Source organism: Dama dama, chromosome 12 (assembly GCF_033118175.1).
Source record: "Dama dama isolate Ldn47 chromosome 12, ASM3311817v1, whole genome shotgun sequence".
Classification (NCBI taxonomy): Eukaryota; Metazoa; Chordata; class Mammalia; order Artiodactyla; family Cervidae; genus Dama; species Dama dama.
The window spans coordinates 64,568,909-64,586,120 of NC_083692.1; the positions used below are offsets into that span (position 1 = coordinate 64,568,909).

Consider the following 17,212-nt stretch of genomic DNA (forward strand, 5'->3'; position numbering starts at 1 on the left):
TCAACCTTCACAATGAAAGGCTAAGGCAATACTGTTTCCAGACCCATGCACTGTGCTTCAACCAGTGAGCCTGTGGTTTCCCCCACCCTCCTAGTGAAGGGGCTGTCAAGAGCAGATCAGAAAACCATTTACTTACAGAGAGGAAATTCCTGACAGGGAGAGCACTAGGGTAGACTCCTGTGGTCCCAGAGGCAGGTCCAGAGGGCTTGTGCTGGCCTCTGAAACTAAGGGCAGTTCCTGGAGGCTTTGCTGGGAGGGAGAAGCCAGAGTGGATTAGTTCCTGCTGTCACTCCTCACTGGTAATTCTTCACAGCCCCTTGAACAGGACTCGCAGGATTATGGCCAGACAGTGCACTCCCCCAGCATTCCTGGAACAGAAGTGCAGTACACCAGCCCTGGGACACACCCGGGAGCCAGAAAGCAAGGGTCCTGTGACAGGGGTCAAGAAAGAGCATCCCATGTCTGTCAGCCCTCCCTTCTCATGGCATTTGAGAAATGCTGATTTTGCAGTCTCTGACTGCCTTGCTGTGCCTTCATCCATGTGTTCAGGGACTTGGTGGGCCATTAGGCTTCCCCAAGGCCTCCAAGAACATTGTACTTACAGAAAAGACCACAAATAACCATTATTATTTGTTTTCTCCAGCTCCTTAGAGACTTTTTTCTGTGTGTGTACAAACATACTGTTTTAATAGAAATGTGATTACCGTGCACATTTCTTACAACTTGACTTTTTAAAAAAACATGTTTATTTATTTGCCTGCATCATATCTTATTTGCATCATGTGGGACTTTTCATTGCAGGGTGTGGGCTCTCTAGTTGTGGCATGGGGGCTTCTCTCTAGTTGTGGTGCATAGGCTCCACAGCATATGGGCTCTGGTGCTCGAGCTTAGTTGCCCCACAACCTATGGGATCTTAGTTTACCTGCCAGGGATCAAACCTACGTCCCTGCATTGGAAAGTGGATTCTTAACCACTGGACCACCAGGGACATCCTATACAACTTGATTTTTGGTTGTTGGTCCTAAATTTTAGGACCTCTGGATTTTAGCTTCAGCCCTATCTATTCCTTGTTATTGGTAGGCCTCTGACCAATACTAATCATCTATATTCTTCAGGGTTTCTCCCTGGCTTAGTGATTCTAAGTGTCTTTCAACCTGTAGCTCCTTCAGAGAAATTAGCATGGTGTGATATGCTCAGGATGCCTTGAAGACAGTTTTTTTCAGCACTTTATAATAACTGACTCATATCCTAGTCTGACTTACTGTGACAAGTCCTTACTCACATCCTATGCCCAGAAATAGCACATATGGTTCCAGCCAGTCGGCCAGTCCCTGCCACCCTGACAGACAGCAGCTAGTACCATACCGTGCTGTGGCATTGTTGCTGGTTGGGGTCACTTAGTTGACAGTTTCAACATATTAACCCCAAAGAATGTGTGCTGTTTTAAAGCTGCTTCAGCTTTAACTATTGCAAATAGTGCTGCATTTTCGCACGTGTTCCTATCTGCTGCTGTCTCTCCAGCTCGTAGATCACAGCCCCACCTTTGCCAGTCCTCTGTGTCAACATTGGATCAGCCTCAGAAACAATCTGTGACCCCGCAGAATGTTTGAAACATCCACCATTGACCTTACTAGTGGGGCTTTGCCTCCCCGACGGATGTTTCATCTGTGAAAGAGAAAGGGGTGACTGTCGCGCCTCCTCCCTGTCCCTTGGTGTGATTGATTGATTAACCTTTGGCAGGCAGAGTCTCATCAAGCAGGTCCCTCTTACACACGTAGTGTCTCCTCAAAGTGTATATTCATAATAGCAGTATGAGAACAGCCACCAGAGGTTGAACCCTTGCTGTGTGTCTGCGCGGTGCTCTTCACTGAGGATTTGCTAAGCTAAACCTGCATACAGTCATGCACAGACAGGAGCCCAGCCCTAACCAGGAAACCACTCACCCTCACTTCTCTGGGGATGCTGAGCCTAACAGAGTTTGTAAGAATTCCTTCCCTAGTGGCTGGGCAGGTGGGCGACCAGGCTTGACAGCTGGGGAGTGGACAAAGCAAAAGCTATTAAGGCACCACTTTTGAAGAACAGGCTGGGGGTATGTATGCTTCAGGCAGTGGCTGCAGGCTGACACTACTGTGTGGACCCCATCCACCCTCTAGCCTGCAGGCTGTGCAGCCCCAGATGGGCACATTCTGGGCAGACCATGCAGTTGCAGGAGGAGGTAATGAGCATGGGGTGACTGCAGAGCACCCCCAGGAAGACCTACTGACTGCATCACACTCAGAATTCTGCCATCAGCATGGAATGAGGCAGATGGTGGGTGGGGCAGTGGAACATAGTGTTGCTTTGCTGGTGGTCAAACAGAGAAAGAGTGACCTAAGCTGGGGAGCAGACTTCATCATCACTGGTGGTCCTCAGGTGCCCCCAGGGCATAGCCCAGTCACCCCAGAGTTCTGGGAACCAGATGACCTAGTGCGGATATATCTCCAGGAAGGAGTCCTGAACCTGGGGTTTAGTCATGTGCCTCCCCTCCCCTGTGGCTCCCTTCTTCCTTGTTCATTCTTCTCTCTTGTGCCATCATAAACCTGCATCCTTTCTACTCTGTTGAGTAAAGAGAGCAAGTGTGATTACTAGGAGGACATGGCATTTCATGGTCATTGCTCTTCTCTTGGCCAAAGTCAGAGGTGACCAGAAAAACAGTTGACATTTCTACATGATGATTCATATTTTGGGGTGTTTTATTTGAGGCAAACTTGGCAAATCCACTCTTATGCTAGAAGTGATCTTTACCAATTGGAATGTGTCCCAGCACAGCCTTCTCATCAGCAGAATATTAACATGGACCCTAGAAGTCAGGTCCTGCTCTATGACCCAGAGTAAAACAAGAATGCAAGGTCTGCCTTGGGGGAAATAAATATCTAGATCTCTGCCTTGTTAGCTCTATAAATAAAACCCACTAGAGTAATTGGTTTTGGAGCAATTTTTAGAATACTACTTATGACTGTGATGTTTCTCAGTTTAATTATAGTTAACAAAAAATCTTCAGGAAAAAAAGGGTGAACTTAGGTACTAACCTGTAGCTTTCTTGTCTGACATAGAGAATTTTCATCAAGCAGGAATTAAAATATTCTGCAATCAATGTGATACACTATATTAACAATTTGAAAGATAAAAACCATATGTTCATCTCAATAGATGCAGAAAAAGCCTTTGACAAAATTCAGCACCCATTTATGATTAAAACTCTTCAAAAAATTGGCATAGAAGGAACCTACCTCAACATAGTAAAGGCCATATATGATAAGCCTACAGCAAACATTATTGTCAATGGTGAAAAATCGAAAGCATTCCCCCTAAGATCAGGAACAAGACAGGGGTGTCCACTTTTACCACTCTTATCTAACATAGTTCTGGATGTCCTAGCTACAGCAATCAGAGAAGAAAAATAATAAAAGGAATCCAGATCAGAAAAGAAGAATTAAAGCTCTCACTGTTTGCAGATGACATGATACTGTACATAGAAAACCCTAAAGATAGTATCAGATAATTACTAGGTTGTGAATTTCGCAAGTTGCAGGATACAAAATCAATACACTGAAATCACTTGCATTTCTATATACTAACAATGAAAAATCAGAAAGAGAAATTAAGGAATTGATCCCATTCACCATTACAACAAAAAGAATTAAATATCTAGAAATAAACTTACCTAAGGAGACAAAAGAACTGTACACAGAAAATTATAAGACACTAATGGAAAAAATCAAAAGATGACATAAGCAGATGGAGAGAGATTCCTGGGTAGGAAAAATCAATATTGTGAAAATGACTATACTACCAAATGCAATCTACAGATTCAATGAGATCCCTATCAAATTACCAATGGCATTTTTCACAGAACTAGAACAAGAAATTTCACAATTCATATGGAAACACAAAAGACCCTGAATAGCCAAAGCAGTCCTGAGAAAGAAGAATGGAGATGGAGGAATCAACCTTTCTGACTTCAGATTATACTACAAAGCTACAGTCATCAAGACAGTATGGTACTGGCACAAAAACAGACATATAGACCAATGGAACAAGACAGAAAGCCCAGAAATAAACCCATGCCTATGGGTACCTTATTTTTGACAATGGAGGCAAGAATATACAGTGGGGAAAAGACAGTCTCTTCAGTAAATGGTGCTGGGAAAACTGGTCAGCTATGTGTAAAAGAATGACATTAGAACACTTCCTAACACTATACACAAAGATAAACTCAAAATGGATTAAAGACTTAAATGTAAGACCAGAAACTATAAAACTCTTAGAGGAAAACCTAGGCAGAACACTCGATGACATAAATCAAAGCAAGATTCTCTATGACCCACCTCCTAGAGTAACAGAAATAAAAACAAAAGTAAACAAGTGGGGCACCTGATTAAACTTAAAAGCTTTTGCACAGAAAAAGAAACTATAAGCAAGGTGAAAAGACAGCTCTCAGAATGGGAGAAAATAATAGCAAATGAAACTGACAAAGGATTAATTTCCAAAATATACAAGCAGCTCATACAACTCAATGCCAGAAAAACAAACAACCTACTCAAGAAATGGGGAAAAGACCAAAACAGACATTTCTCCAAAGAAGACATGTAGATGGCTAGCAAACACATGAAAAGATGCTCAATATCACTCATTATTAGAGAAATGGAAATCAAAACTATAATGAGATATCACCTCACACTGGTCAGAATGGCCATCATCAGTCTACAAACAATAAATGCTGGAGAGGGTATGGAGAAAAGGGTATGTTCTTGCACTCTTGGTGAGAATGTAAATTGATACAGCCACTATGGAAGATGGTATGGAGATTTATTAAAAAGCTAGGAATAAAACCACCATATGACCCAGCAATCCCACTCCTAGCCATAGACCCTGAGGAAAGCAAAACTGAAAAAGACACATGTATCCCATTGTTCATTTCAGCACTGTTTACAATAGCTAGAACATGGAAGCAAACTAGATGTCCATTGACAGATGAATGGATAAAGAAGTTGTGGTACATATATACAATGGACTGTTACTCAGCCATAAAAATGAATGCATTTGAATCAGTTCTAATGAGGTGGATGAACCTAGAACTTATTATACAGAGTGAAGTGAGTCAGAAAGAGAAAGATAAATATCGTATTCTAACGCATATATGTGGAATCTAGAAAAATGGTACTGAAGAATTTATTTACAGGGCAGCAATGGAGAGATCCAAGTAGTCCATCCTAAAGGAAATCAGTCCTGAATATTCATTATAAGGAAGTTGAAGCTGAAACGCCAATACTTTGGCCACCTGATGCGAAGAACTGACTCATTTGAAAAGACCCTGACTCTAGGAAAGATTGAAGGTGGGAAGAAGAGGACGACAGAAGATGAGATGGTTGGATGGCATTACCAACTCAATGGACATGAGTATGATAAGCTCTGGGAGTTGGTGATGGACAAGGAGGCCTGGCATGCTGCGGTCCATGGGATTGCAAAGAGTCTGACATGACTGAGTGACTGAACTGAACTGAATGGAGAAACAGACAGACTTATGGACATGGGGAGAGGGGAGGAGAGGGTGAGATGTATGGAAAGAGTAACATGGAAACTTACATTACCATAAGTAAAATAAAGAGCCAATGGGAATTTGCTATATGACTCAGAAAACTGAAACAGGGACTCAGTATCAATCTAGAGGGGTGGGATGGAGCAGGAGATGGGAGGGAGTTTCAAAAGGGAGGGGATATATGTATACCTATGGCTGATTCATGTTGAGGTTTGACAGAAAACAATAAAATTCTGTAAAGCAATTATCCTTCAATAAAAAAATAAATATTCTGATGTATAATAATAATTTTATTCTACTGAAGTAATAGCTACCTGAAATTTTCTACAATTTTTCTAAAATTCTTAAGATTTTCTAAGTTCTTTTCTTGAAGCGGGTGGGTGAAATCTGACCAGGTTCACTCCTGAGACTATCCATTGCCTTGAAGATGGCATCCAGATTTTTGATTCTATGTGATGAGAAAAGAGCATTTATCCACACATCCTTTTCTTCATTCCCAATCTCTTGTTATTCCAGCTCCTGAACTGTTTGCTTGCTAAAGTACTGTCTATGTCGTGCCAAACCTAAACATCATCTAGAATTTATTTTTGGACCTGGCATGAACACAAGTGTGTTCCCAACTGCATGGTACAGACCTCTGGGTTCTGGCTCTAATCATGATGTCCCTGTCTGATGAGGAGAAGACTGGGAAAATTCTAAAGTGGCCGCTGGTATGCTTGTTCATCTGTTTACACATAAGTATTTGGAAGGTGCTGTTTTAGCAGCGAGTAATTGTGGTTTCTGAGAGTGTGGGGTTTTGTATAGCCTTCAACAGACTGACTTTGATAACAAAAATAGTACAATTTTCCCTTTTAAAAAATGTAAATAACTCTAGAAGAAGGGGGAAAAAACTCTTGATCTGAATTTTCCAGCAGAAAACAGATCTGCCAGCAGGTCGGACCTAGGATGTAGAACCAGCAGCTTGTCAAATGAAAGTCTGAGGGCCTCGTCTAATGTTTAATCCCTTCTCTCTATAAGTCTTTCTCATTATAAGTCAGTGAATAGAACTGAGAAGACAGTGAAAATTAGAAGGGCAGAAAATGTCCTGCTAGTAAAAGCAATCAATGATGATGATTCATGAAACAGAAGAGATATGACCACGCTTCAAATAACATAACAGGCAACAACATTACCTTCACAATCGTTGAGTAATGTCTTAATATTTATGCATAGACATCCTTAAGTCTTCCTGATTTTGGCAGTATAGTAAGGAAAGACTTCAAGAATTAAAAAAAGGCCTCTGAAGACTAACAGGTACACGTGAGCAGGCTGCCAACACAGCGGAGGTACACAAACATAATAGCACGAAAGAATTGACAGAATGTGAAATAGGGCATGGAAATCTAGCCAGTAATTATTAAAGCTGCTGAAAAAATAGTGATGATGAAAACAAACTGTAATCAGGGAAGTCCATTTTTTGAACTTGAAAGACAAAAGACCAGATTCTGAAGGCTGCCCGAGACAGGGGAAAGAACGTTTAGAGATGTCCTGATAAGAATGACGTCTGTGTAGTCATCTGGGTGACTTACTGAACGCTACTTTGTTAGTGTTAAAATCAAGGTCATTGCAGTCTTCAGTTACTAGGGAGTTGCTTTTTGTCCTAACATAGTGTGACCAGGAAATATGCAAGGGAGGAGAGTTTTTAATACTGGCATAGATAAAGTCAAAAAGAAGACGAAGATTTTAGGCTAATTCCCACTGTGCTTGTGGGGTGGGTGTGTCTTTCTGTCTGAGTGTTTGTTTTATCTAAATGTGCTAAATCAAAGTAAACAAATTTGGTTAAAAATGTAAAAAAAAAAAAGAATGACGTCTGCTCTCTGGCTTTGGGAACAGGGAGCATAAGAGCAGAAAACACACACTACACGGAGGAATGAGTCTTCTCCCTTAAAAGAGCAACAAGACTTGGAGCGAGATGTTAGCCAGGTCTGACCGAGCAAAGATCCTTCTAAGAAGCACCTGGAGAGCTGAGAGCTGGATGCTGACGAGGCCAGCGGCTCCCAGGGTGGGACAGAGGCAGCAAGTGCAGCCTGTCCTTCAAGTAGACCGCACAACCCAAGGCGGAACTTCATGGAGAGTTTCTGAGGGGGCCTGCTAATGACTGCCAAATACCCTCTAAGAGAAGTTCAGGCCTTACTTGTATAATGTTATAAATAAGCGTAGAAATAATAATTAAATAAAGGGGGAGGCAAGGGAGTACCCGTCTCCTTCGTTCTGTTCACCACACAATACAGACACGGCTCAGGATCGTGCCAGCATCTCAGACCTGATCACCTGAGCTCACTGGACATGTGACCATCATTATAGGTGCAGCTCGTGTCCCCACCTTCCCATCCTGTAGTTCTTACAGGGATTTTTTTTTTTTTTTACCCTGGTTTTGTTGAGATAGAATTGACATATGTCATTATATAAACTTGAAGAGTACCACATAATGATTTGACTTACATATGTCATGAAATGGTTACCACAATAGATTTATTGAGAATCTGTCATCTTATATAGATACATTAAAGAAATAGAAAAATTTTTTCCTTGTGATAACTTTTAACTTTCATTTATAGCATATAGCAAAGTTAATTATCTCTACTATGTTGTACATGAATCCCTCCCTAGTAGTTATTTATCTTACACTTGGAAGTTTTTTCGGTAGTCATGTATGGATGTGAGAGTTGGACTATAAAGAAAGCTGAGTGCAGAAGAATTGATGCTTTTGAACTGTGGTGTTGGAGAAGACTCTTGAGAGTCCCTTGGACAGCAAGGCGATCCAACCAGTCCATCCTAAAGGAAATCAATCCTGAATATTCATTGGAAGGACTGATGCTGAAGCTGAAACTCTTTTGGCCACCTGATGCAAAGAACGGACTCATTGGAAAAGACCCTGACACTGGGAAAGATTGAAGGTGGGAAGAGAAGGGGATGACAGAGGATGAAATGGTTGGATGGCATTACCAACTCAATGGACATGAGTTTGAGTAAACTCCGGGAGTTGGTGATGGACAGGGAGGCCTGGCGTGCTGTGGTCCAGGGAGATGCAAAGAGTCGGACATGACTGAGCAACTGAACTGACTGGAAGTTTTTACCTTTTGACTGCCTTTATCTAATTCCCTCTCCTCCCACCCTGGTACAGGGTTTCTTGAATTTTTTGTTGTGTTTCTGGGGTTTTGGCTTTATGACTATTCCAACTCTGTTAACTCCTCTCCCTGTCCCCTGTGTGGCTCCTCCCAGCTCTAGGGCATCCCCAGGCTTCATCAGCATGCCTTTACACCTTCACCCTTGGAACCAGAAGTTGAGTGATTAGGACTCAAGGTGGAGCCTTGAGGTACTCCAAACAGAGACCACCCTCTACATTGACAGTGTTTCATTAATGAACAAGTTCAGTCAAAATGCAGTGAGCTCCTCTGTGTCTGGTACTGAGCTGGGAACTGGGAGCATAAAGAGGAACAAGGTACCAGGTACCACCCCTGCCCTGGAATTGCTTCAGCCTAGTGTGGTCATCCAGCCAGTCACTGATGTTCCTGAATTGTTCTAAAAGAAAGGTGTCACCTATATAGACAGTTATTCTTCGTTGAACAAACTCCTGGCAAACAAAAACCCTGAAGAAGATGGTCATGGTCACCGCTCTTACCGAATTTACATTCTGATGGGAGAGTAAGACAAGAAGAGCAGGTAAACAAAGTCATTATAAATAGTGGTGAGTGCCCGGAAGGAAACAGATAAGACATTGAGCTCAATGCGATGGGGGTGAGGTGGGAGAGCTACAGTCTCAGAAGGTTGGGAGGCCTAGTGGCTGAAAGTTCAGAAGGTGCCAGCCTTGCACAGTGGGGCAGGTCAAGGTTTTGCAGTTTTTGTCTGACCATGTTGTCCATTCAGGTATTTTACACCTGTTGTATAAAGGAGCTATAAAATAGGAAGAAAATAGACTTTCAAGCATCAGATAGTCACACATGGATTTCAATTCCTGCATATCCATGTTTTTTCCTGAGGTTTTGTTTATAACCTACATTACTCAGTCTGTAAACCTAGAATCAAACAAATTGCTTTCCTAGGTCCACTCAAGGGATTGAAGTCCCTGTAAGCTTCCCTGTGTCCTTTAGCAGAAAGCGCGTGGGCAGGAGACTTCCTGGGTTCCAGTTTAGCTCAGCCATTTATCAACCATGCAGCCATGGAAAAGTTGTCTCTCTGGGAAATGAGGGTAATAACAGTACCTACTATTGTGCTATGCTGGTATAACTGAGTTAAAACCTAGAAAGCAGAATATAATACCCAGCCTAGTACATAGTAAATGCTCAATAAATGCTAGCTGTTACTATTACTTTCATCATCTCAATGTATTGTTGTTGAAGGCCAAAGAGTTTTCAAAAGCTGCATTTAATCATCCTTTTGTGTTGGTTGATATTGGTTTCTTGCCTCTTAAAGTCTTTTGTCTCAGAATAGGGGTAATTTTTGTCAAGTTATTTGAAATGCAGAGTTTGTTCAGGGACTGAATATACTATTTTTGACTGTTTCTAACTTTTCCCCATGTATCTATATCATTTTATTGATAATTAGCTTTTAAAATTTGAAATCATCTCTCTCTGAAAGTAGAAAAGGGACAACATCAATTGATTGTCTGGTTCAAAAAAAATATTTAGTGGAAAAAGAATTTTTAAATAATGAACAGATACTGTGTGTGTGATCTTTTTGGCACTCCTTTATTTTAGAAGTGATGGTATAAAAATGAATGAATAATATAAGGGGCATGCTAGAGATCAGATGGCTCAGTGGTAAAGAATCTGCCTGCCAGTGCAGGAGACGCAAGAGACATGGGTTCTATTCCTGGGTCAGGGATGATCCCCTGGAGAAGGAAATGGCAACCCACTCCAGTATTCTGGCCTGGGAAATCCCATGGACAGCGGAGCCTGGCGGGCTACAGTCACAGAGTCAGACACAGCTGACCAACTGAGCGCACACACACACACACAGAGACTATACATTCAACACACATTTATGTTGATTCCTACTGAGTGCCAAGCACTGTCCTGGATGCCAAGATTCAAAATGAATGAGACACAGGCTCCAGTCCATGTTCTCACACTTGGCTGCAATAAATGGACCTGTGTACAAGCCACTCTAACCCTGTGCCTTACAGGAATTCTGGTCAAGAAGCGGGGCATGGGAAGTAGCTGTCAGCAAAGCTGCGAAGAAAAAAGGCTCTTCTTCCCCATTTTAAAAAATTTTTGCATTCTCTCTATCTCTCTCTCTAAACAATTCAGTGGGTTTTATGTGTCTGTGTGTGTGGTATATTTACTGAGTTGTACAACTATCACCACAGTGAATTGTAGGACATTTTCATCATCCCAAAAAGAAACCTTGACTTTGTTAGCAATCATTGTCCATTTTTCTCCCTGCAGACCCTGGCAACCACCAGTCTACTTTCTGTCTCCAGATTTGCATCCTCTGAACGTTTCGTATAAATGGAATCATACAGCATATGGCCCTCGTGTCTGGCTTTGTTCACATAGCATAATGTTTTCAAGGTTCATCTGTGTTGAACAGTGCCTCATTCCTTTTTATGGTTAAATAGTGTTCCACCGTATGGCTGTACCACATTTTATCATTCAGGAGTTGATGGGCATTTGGGCTTTTCCCACATTTGGGGCTATTTTGAATAATGCTGCCATGATCATTCATGTATGAGTGTTTGTGAAAACATACATTCTTTTTTTTTTTTTCCATGTTCTTTTTTTATATATATTTTTTAATATATATTTATTTTAGTTGGAGGCTAATTACTTTACAGTATTGTAGTGGTTTTGCCATACATTGACATGAATCTACCACAGGTGTACATGTGTTCCCCATTCTGAACCCCCCTCCCACCTCCCTCCCCATACCATCTCTCTGGGTCATCCCAGTGCACCAGCCCCGAGCACCCTGTCTCATTCTCTTGGGTATAAACCTAGAAGCAGAATCACCTAATCATATAGTAACTCAGTAGTTAGTGTTTTGAAAAACTGCCAGGTTGTTTTCCAAAGTGACTGAGTCATTTTCTGTTTCTATCAGTAGTGTATGAAGGTTCCAGTTTCTCCACATCCTCATCAACACTATCATTTTGCTTAGAGCCATCCTTGTAGGTATGAAGTGGTATTTCACTGTGTTTGAATTTGCAATTCATGGCAACCCACTCCAGTATTCTTGCCAGGAGAATCCCATGGACAGAGGAGCCTGGCGGGCTACAGTCCATGAGGTCACAGAGTTGGACACCACTGAGTGACTAACACAACTGTATGGCCTATGTACTAGTCAAATATATGATTTGCAAACATTCTGTCTCATTTTCTGGATTGGCTTTTCACTTTGTTTATGGTATAGTCTGAGACATTCAAGTTTATAATTTTAATGAAGTCTAATTTACCTATTTAAATTTTTACTGCTTGAGCTTTTGCCCTAACCCAAACTCATGAAAAGTTACTCCTATATTTTTCTAAGAGGTTTATAATTTTAGCACTTATGATAAGTCACTATTCCATTTTAAGTTAATTTTTGTATATGGTGTGAGGTCGGGGTCAAGCTTGATTTTCACGCGTGTACATATCTAGTTGTCCTGGCATCATTTGTTGGAAAGATGATACTTTCCGCCATTGAATTGTCTTGGCATCATTATTGAAAATCTATTGGCTATAAATGTGGAGGTTTATTTCTGGACTCTTAATTCTATTTCATTGATCCATATGTCTGACTTTATGAAGCAGCTCTTCTTGATCATATGGACTCCAGGTGAGTTCACCAACCAGCAAAATCGGGGCCTTTCAGGATGGGTTGAGGATAAAGTGAGGTGATGTGGCACTCTTACCACAGTACCTATCTGGTGCACAATCAATGGACAGATAACCTGTCTGCCCTTACTGTTGTTATGTCCTTCCAGACAGCAGGAAGAGGCTGTAAGAACGGGAAGATGTCTGAGCTCAGGGCCCTTTAAAGTAATGTGAGTTGTGCGTGTGGTAGAGTGTGTGTGTCTGGTGGCTGGGTTTATCCTGGAGGCTGAATGGAAACACTGAGGGGTATGCGGTAGAGGATGACATGGAAGAGAATTCTGTAGAGTAGAACATAGGCCCACAGGCTCAGATCGTGAAGCCATTTTCATATTTAGAGCTTGAGCTCAATGACTTGTCTCTGAGCTTTGTTGGAATTTGGCAACAATAGAAAAGTGTGCATCCCCAGGGCCTGGGGCTGACCACTGATAATTTGTTGGCAGATCCTGTTTTCTGGCCAGAGCTGAGGCCAGTCTGAGGTTGGGTTGTGAAGTCCTGGACATCATTTGTTTCTTGGGCCTCCAGCAGGAAATCCTGGTTTCTTTTTGTTTGGGGGAAGTTTGCTGACAAACACATTCGGGGCTCCGTTTCCGCCGGTGCCACGGGAAATTCCACACTACGCGTGTGGCTGCCTCTGCCCCTAAAGTGAGCACGTCATCGCCGTGACTCAGAATGGCATTCGCCAAGCCCAGCAAGATATTTTTACTTTTTGTCGATATTTTAAATGCATACTTGATCTTGAGAAAGGGATACTTTTAGCCAAACTTTAAACCTACCTAGGTGTTTAAATGAAAAACAACTTTTTTTTTTTTAGTGGAGATTGGGTACTTCTCTTCACACAGAGAGCAACTCATGATCATAAAATATTTCATAGACCTTGGGACACAGAGATTAATCAGAGAAAAGATTTGCTCCTTACTCTTGTGAGTAGTGATAATAGCTGACACATGGTGCATTGTTAAGTATTTTCCATATTTTTTAAACTCATTTGCTGCTCGAAAAAGTTCTGTGAGATAGGAACTGTTATCCGCTTCTATAGGAGAGAAGACTGAGGCACACAGAGGTTAAGACCACAGTTTAACAGCAAATGTGGTAACTGGTCTCAAAAGATGCCTTTTGCTCCCACCACTGCCAACCAATACCTTCCCACCTGTGCCTTCCAGTATTCATGCCCCTGAATCTGGAATGACCTCTGGCTCACTTTGTGATCAGTAGAATTCAGCGGAAGTGATGCTTTATGACCTCCTAAGTCGTAAGAAGCCCTGAAGTTTCCACCTAGAGCTCTTGGCATGTGTGTTCTGGAGAAGCCAACCACTAAGAAATCCAGCTGCCTTGAGACCACCACACTGTGTGGGAAGCCCAAGCTAGTCACACGGGTGGCCAAGAGGCTCAGACTGCCTCCAACTGGCCCAGCTGAGATGGGAGCAAAGCCGTTGTGAATGACCAGTCCAGCTGAGCCTTCTGGTCGTCAGCCCCAGCTGCTGTCTGACTTTCACCTCATGACAAACTCCAATCGAGACCACCCAGCCAAGCCCAGTCAACCCTCAGATGGGCTGTTAACCATAGAGGCCAATGACATAAACTGGGAAACACACCTGCCAGTCTGTCTGTCTGTCTCACACACACTGAGAAGACAGCACTGGGGGAGGGTACCACATGGGGCATGTTCCCATGTAATCGGCACATCCCCCCACACACACCAAACCTCCTGGGTTTTTTTCCTTTAGTGTTTTTTGATCGTAGCCTTTAGGAAATATAGTACACACTGCCCTGCGTTCTCATCCAAGGGACAGTGGGAAGGGGAAGAGGCTTCCTTATGTGGAATGTCCACCCTGCTCCATGCTCTGCTAGGCCCTCTTGGCCCACCGTGTCCCCACGTACCATGTGTCAGGTGGCTTCGTCTTACCAGCACCAAGATAGAACCTGCCGCTGCTTCCTGAAGCATAGAGGGTAGAGAGGGGGGTTGGCGTAGATGGATGGCAGATAAAATGCAGAACAAATGGAGGTGACATGAAGACTTGAAGGAAGCAATTGCAGAGTCTCACAGCAGAGGTGGTCCTACTTTAGATGGGTAGTGAGGGGAGGTGTCTCTGAGGAGGGAGCATTTTGGCTCGGACCCACAGAACGGAGGGACTAGCCCGGCGGAGAGTTGGGAGAAGGGGACTGCAGGCAAAGACCAAATGGAGCTGGAGCCGGCAGGTCAGGGAAGGCTGGAGGCTAGGGAGTGGCCTGGAGGCATAAGCAGTGCGGTTGGAGGGCCTGCTGGTAGAAGCTGCTGGCCTTAGGGAAGCATGTAGATTTTATTTTGAGAACAGAAGGATTATCTCTTTCAGCCTTCTCTGAGTGCCCGGAAGAATCCCTGTGAACGGCCAGCGGCTCTCGTCCCCAGCAGTCACAGGCCAGCCTGGCTCTGCCACTTGGTTTCTGTGGCTTTGTTCGGCTGGTTTGCTCTTCTCTCGATGCCAGGCTGGTCCTTTCGTTTCTTCTGTCACACCCAGGTGCCCTCTGCCCTCTGCCCCACTTCTGCCATGTAAATGATGCACTGAAGCCTAGAGCTGTGATTCTAAGGCTCCAGGGAACTTGTTAAGAGACTATTTCCCAGCCTCAAGTACAACTGGGGGCATCTGATGTGGGACCCAAAAAACCTGCATGTCCAGGCCTTCTGGTATAGGAGGTCCCCGTTTTGAGGATTCTGGGGTATCACTGAGCCTGCCGCCTCCTATATGCTTTGCTGATCAATAAGTCCTGTCCGACTGTGACCCCTTGGACTGTAGCCCGAAAGGCTCCTCTGTCCATGGGATTGCCCAGGCAAGAATACTGGAGTGGGTTGCCATTTCCTTCTCCAGGGGATCCTCCCAACCCAAGGATCAAATCCGTGAGTTTGCTGCCTTGCAGGCAGATTCTGTACCACTGAGTCACTTGGGAAGCCCCTCCTTTGTGCTTTGCCACCCCCAAACCAAGTGAATAGTCACAAGCTTGGAAAACCTACCAAAATGGACTTGAGCTCTGTTCCACATCTCTGTCACCAGTGTGAAAGGACAGGGCTGAGGATGCAAAAGGTGCGGGGTGGTCTCTGGGTGGGGTGAGAGGCAGCACAGCACTGGGCAAGGCTTTGTGACCAACCAGCATCCTCCCAGGTGAGGACTTAGGGAGCAGAGGTAGCTTTACTTCCCAGTGATCACCAGGTCACTGGGTGACTCTTGGCTCATGAGCATCTGATAGGAACTCTGGCCTAACGCTGCTGTCCTCTGCCTGCTCCTTTACTCCACGTAGGAGCACCCCTAAACTATCCCAGACTTCTATGGAAGTTAAAATTTTTAGGAACCTCCAGAGAAAACTTTGTTGTTGTTCAGTCACTCATTCGTGTCTGACTCTTTGCTACCCCACAGACTGCAGCACACCAGGCTTCCCTGTCCTTCACCATCTCCCGGAGTTTGCTCAAACTCATGTCCATTGAATCAGTGATGCCATCCAACCATTTCATCCTCTGTCACCCCCTTCTCCTCCTATCCTCAGTCTTTCCCAGCATCAGGATCTTTTCCAGTGAGTCAGCTCTTCACATCAGGTGGCCAAAGTATTGGAGCTGCAGCTTTAGCATCAGTCCTTCCAATGAATATTCAGGATTGATTTCCTTTAGGATTGACTGGTCTGATCTCCTTGCTATCCAGGGGACTCTCAAGAGTCTTCTCCAACAGTTCAAAAGCATCAATTCTTCAGCACTCAGCCTTCTTTATGGTCCAACTCTCAACATCTATACATGACTACTGGAAAAACCACAGCTTTGACTAGACGGACCTTTGTCGGCAAAGTGATGTCTCTACTTTTTAATATGCTGGCTAGGTTTGTCATAGCTTTTCTTCCAAGGAGCAAGCATCTTTTAATTTCATGGCTGCAATCACTGTCTGCAGTGATTTTGGAGCCCAAGAAAATAAAGTCTCTCACTGTTCCCATTTTTTCCCCCTTTATTTGCCATGAAGTGATGAGGCCAGATGCCATGATCTTAGTTTTTTGAATGTTGAGTTTTAAGTCAGCTTTTTCACTCTCCTCTTTCATCTTCATCAAGAGGCTCTTTAGCTGATTTTCAGTTTCTGCCATTAGGGTGATGTCATCTGCCTATCTAGAAAAAAAAAACAGATTTTTTAAAGACTTATTTGTATTTTCAAATATTCAGTAACATCGCTGCTATAATAGGGACATTCTTGTTATACAGACTTCATCCCTAATGTTATGTGTGGCAAAAGGTCTCTCCCCTGTCACTGTGTCCCTATGGGGGCTGGAGAGTAGGAGAGGTAGATTGTAATTGCAGGATTCTAAGCGGAAAAGCAGTAAACACCAGCCTGGGACTTTTTCCATTTCCCTGGCTCTGGCACTGACCAGCTGGGTGACCTGGGCATGTTATTCTATCTTTGTGAGACTTAGTTTCCTGCTCTATAAAATGGGAGAAGTGCTTTCCCTCACAGAGTTAGAACTGAATAATCATGCAAATACTCAAGTGCTCCATAGGCATTAGCTCTGAAGCATGTAGTGGAAACGCACTGAAAATAGTGGTGCTTTCAGGGAGTCTTTGTTTTCATTGCTGTGGGCTCTGGACGAGACTGACTTGAGCTCACATCCCAGCACCCCACCTCACTGTGGGACCCTCTGAGCCTCAGTTTATACCTGTGTAAAGTGAGGAACCCCCCCACTCCAGTTGTTTAAAGATGAAGTGACATAACATGTACAAGCCATTTGATAAAGAGTGGTGTTGAAGAACTGGTGGTCTTGTTCATTTCATGGAACTGGAGTGGTCCCCAAAAGACCCACCAGA

The 17,212-nt window shown here is 43.4% G+C and overlaps 1 protein-coding gene across 1 annotated transcript in view; it reads left to right on the forward strand.

Annotated features, from left to right (window-relative positions):
* The window catches only part of EHD4 (EH domain containing 4), an 84,921-nt gene that overhangs the window by 33,427 nt on the left and 34,282 nt on the right, over window positions 1–17,212 (forward strand). The window lies entirely within an intron of this gene.